The sequence below is a fragment of the Amblyomma maculatum genome, chromosome 10, assembly GCF_055883805.1.
Source record: "Amblyomma maculatum isolate TAMU_Amacu chromosome 10, ASM5588380v1, whole genome shotgun sequence".
Classification (NCBI taxonomy): domain Eukaryota; kingdom Metazoa; phylum Arthropoda; class Arachnida; order Ixodida; family Ixodidae; genus Amblyomma; species Amblyomma maculatum.
In genome coordinates this window covers 159,079,587-159,083,632 of record NC_139353.1, presented here as the reverse complement: position 1 = coordinate 159,083,632, position 4,046 = coordinate 159,079,587, and the positions used below count along the sequence as shown (strand labels likewise).

Genomic DNA, 4,046 nt, shown 5'->3' with positions numbered 1-4,046 from the left:
GGCATTAGAGTTAAAATCAGCAATTCTACAGAACTGAAGATTTAAATAACTAAATGTACATTGAACAAATCTAAATCCTAAGCGACTGCATTGCCACATGTCAAAAGTTAATCATTTATGTCTTTTATGATAACCTGAGTCTTCTAACATTGTGGCATCCTATGCAGACACGAGCAATTGTGTGCAGCGGCAGGTAATTATGGCGTGCTCTTCTTGCAGTAAAAACATGATGCACGTAGTAGCAGTGATAGTGACCATGGTTTTGCTTCTCCCAGAGCCACACAAGGCTCCTCCTAATGGTCAAGCTATATACGTACATAGATCGGATTCTGCTAAAGAATATTTAGGCATATATTTAGCAATTTGTTGCTTCCACCTCACGCAGCTGCTGAATTAGAGGAGAAACGAGCAATTCAGGCCCCACCCACCTTGATGCATAGAAGGTGGCAAAGAACTGATTAAACCTTGAAGTGTATTTTTGTTTATCCACTTTCCTCCAAAAGTGACAACCTCTCTAAATCACGAAACTGCTCTTTGCATAATTATCGCAGGCATTACTTCTCACTGAATCTCACTCTTAGTAGAAAGAGTGACACTCAAGCTAAAAGAAAACTAAAAAAAACTTCAGAGCCACATGCCTGTATATGCAAAACTGTGACCAGACCTGGAGCGCTGTTTTGTGATATGGGTCAGGTATTAAAAGATGGAAAATAAAAAAATTAATAAAAAGTATCTGAAGAGCCACTGACTTAGCAGTAAATCGATACAACTATGGATGCCATTGGCATTAATGTTGTGATTTCAAAGTCATCAATAAAGCTTGACACAATCAAATTAACAGGCTTTAGTTAGTGACCTTATATTTATTGATGACCAACTTCTGATAGGGTGTCGCTAAGCATGGCAAACGCACTTAATAACACTGTGTATATTGGAAACTGCAACTTGGTGACATTGGAAACCTTGTCCCCCAACACGTGGGGCCCCGCGGCCCCTTTTATTGTTTTAAACCGCGGGCGCTTTTTCTGTTAGCATTGGTGTTTTCCCGGGCAGCGCAAGTGCGCATGATCGAGCTGGCAATGGTGGGGAAACGAAGGTAGATAAGCGCGTCGAAAGCAAGGCTAATGGCTTTTTTGCCGGGTGGGAGAACAGTGTGGAGCAGCCAGCATGCGTCAAGGGCCACAGGAATGCAACGGAGCACGGTAGAAGATCTACGAGAAGAAAAAGGAAGCCTGAAAGAACGGCTTAGGGGTATTGGCGTTAGTTGTTGCCACGCGAGGAGCAATGTTTCTTGTGCCGCCGTTAGCGCTTTGGCCCTACTGCTCGCCCTATTCGCTCCTCAGTGTCGTGTGTCTCGCCGCGGAAAAGCCCTGACATTCTTCCCGCTTTTTTTGTGTGCTTTATTGTCGCGAGCATGAACAGCATGTTCTCAGCGAAGTAGCGTCCGATATTGTTTCTTTTTTTTATTGCTTTTTCTTTTACCCAGAATAAACCGGTGTTTTTAAGAGACTGGATTTGGCACTTGTCGGGCGAGATCATGGCTCGCGGACCCGTTTTTTGAAAGCAAGGCCTTAAAGGTGGTCTCATTTTTCAGCCTTTTGTCAAGCCATTTCCTTGCTTTAGCAGCAGCTCAGCCACTAATACCTGTTTCTTGCAGACAACCAAGTGGTGCTGAGACTGTCAGCATTCAGGGCGAGAAATGAATTTCAAACCTGTATGGTCCTTTCTCCATCAATACGAACATAATACTACGCTTTCATACATATTCATCTGAAGTATTGCATTACTACTTGGGAGTTAACATATCCTTCACACATCACACCACTACAACACGTACAAAACCAAGCTTTACATATAATTAGTTACATGCAGCCCATACCGTGCCAATTATTACTAAGATTTTACAGCAACTTAACATTTGTCCCACCTCTGCCTTACTCACGTATAACTAAGGCACTTTCGCATATTGTTTTGCTATTCACAACAATCTCCTCCAGTTTATATAATATCAAGATCTTACTAACCCCGCTACCACTACATTTTGATCAAGAAGTAATTTTCTCCTGCCAAGAGTGCGCACTAATTACCGTATCTTCATATTTGATTTCGCATCAGTCAAAAAATGGAATAATACACCTCTGAATACCAAATCAAGTCCATCGCTACATTTGTTTAAGGGTGCTCATACTGTTCTTCTATTCTTCAATCATTCAATGCCACCAACTAATGTAGTACTTTATACACAATTCGTAAAAAGTGACTATTAACACTTATTTTTTTGCTGATGTTCACTTCTTTGTATTAATTTTTGAATAACAGATAATTGTATTCTCTTGTATAACTTTACACTATCCTGCTGTTCTTCCTTTTTTTTTTGGATTGTAAAGCGTTTATGGCCAACAGTCTGAAGGGCATGTAGGCCCCTCACCTAAATGACGGCCAGAAGGTCTTGGCTCCTGGCGGCGTCTTCGGCCAGTTGGACGACTTTTGTTTGAGTCTCCGGATCGGAGCTGAGTAGGAGAGCCTCCCATTGTTCAAGTGACTATTTTTTGTCCCTCCAGGGAGGCAAAAGGGCATTTCCAGAGAATATGGTTGAGATCCGCTTTGGCCTTACATTGCTTACACTCGTTTGAATATTGTCCCGGATAATAACGACTACACATAACCGGGTTCGGAAACGTATAAGTTTGGAGACGGCGCCAAGAGGTGGCCTGACTCTTTGTCAATGATTTATCAGCGGCGGGGTACTTCGTTCGATTAAACTTATAATGTGTGATCTCTCTGTAACACACAAGACGATCCCTGTCTGCGAAGCCCTCGGTATGGCCACTGGCTCGGAAAGCAAGACCTCGAGCCAGTTCGTGAGCTGCTTCATTTCCAGCCAGGGATGCGTGTGCAGGTCTCCAGACTATGCGAATTTTGCGGTCGTCCCTTGCAGTCCGCAGGATTCCGTTCGTCAGAGGGGAGACCCTCCCCTTGGCAAAGTTCATCACTGCTACCTTTGATTCACTGACTATAGTTGACGCATCCGTGCCCACTATTGCAAGTGCGATGGCGGCTTCTTCTGCAATTTCGGGACTGCCCGTCGTGATCGAGGCGCCGGCTCGGAGATATGTCTCGGCGCTAGCTACCGCTATCACCATTCTCCCCTTCCCGCAATAACCTGCGTCCACGTAGGCCACGTCTTCTATCGGATAGTTTTTGAAACATTTGCCGAGGGCTTCAGCCCGTTTCTCTCTGCTATCCTTATGGTGGACGGGATGCATGTTTTTCAGTAGTGGTGGGATCATCAGCCTATCGCGCACGCTCTTAAGCATGTCCACTTTCGGACCTCGCTGACTCTCGTAATTTATTCCTAGTTTGCTAGGAATTTCCTGCCTGTAACGCTTCCCGACAGCCTTTCGTACTGCGAGATTGTCACGCCTTCCACAATTTCATCCAGTATGTTGTGAAGACCTAGTTCTAAAAGTTTTGCGGTGGGGGTCCGAATTGGTAAACCCAGCGCCTACTTGACACTTTTGCGAAAGATCCCTTCCAGCTTGGACTTCTCCGCTGCCTTCAGATTAAGGAAAGGAGCTACGTAGGCAATCTTACTTATTACAAAGGCTTGAACTAATCTGATTAGATTCGTTTCTTTCATGCCATAGCGCCTATTTGCGATTCTGCGGATGAGCCGCATAGTCTGTAGCGCGCATATCTCCAACTTGTTTATTGTTTCTCCATTGAAACCGCTGTTTTGAATGTACAGCCCTAAGACTCTAATCCTGTCCACCGTCGGGATATCGAGTCCCTGAGCCTTAAGAGATATCCGCGGGGGATCCGACCGTGATTTCCTCTTTGGTTGGTAAAAAAGCATTTCCGATTTTGGCGGGGAGCACCTAAGTCCCCTATCATTTACGTACTTTTCAACTTCTATGGCCATTTGGAGAGTCTCCTCTATTTGACCGTCGGTTCCTTTTCCAATCCACATAGTAATGTCCGGCGGTGGCGTAGCGGTAGAACATCCGCCTCGCATGCAAGAGGACCGGGGTTCAAATCCCGGTGCC

At 44.8% G+C, this 4,046-nt stretch overlaps 1 pseudogene; it reads right to left on the bottom strand.

Moving 5' to 3' along the window:
* Positions 1-2,428: 2,428 nt before the first annotated feature.
* LOC146177778 (uncharacterized) lies at positions 2,429-3,679 on the bottom strand (annotated as a pseudogene).
* Positions 3,680-4,046: the final 367 nt, after the last annotated feature.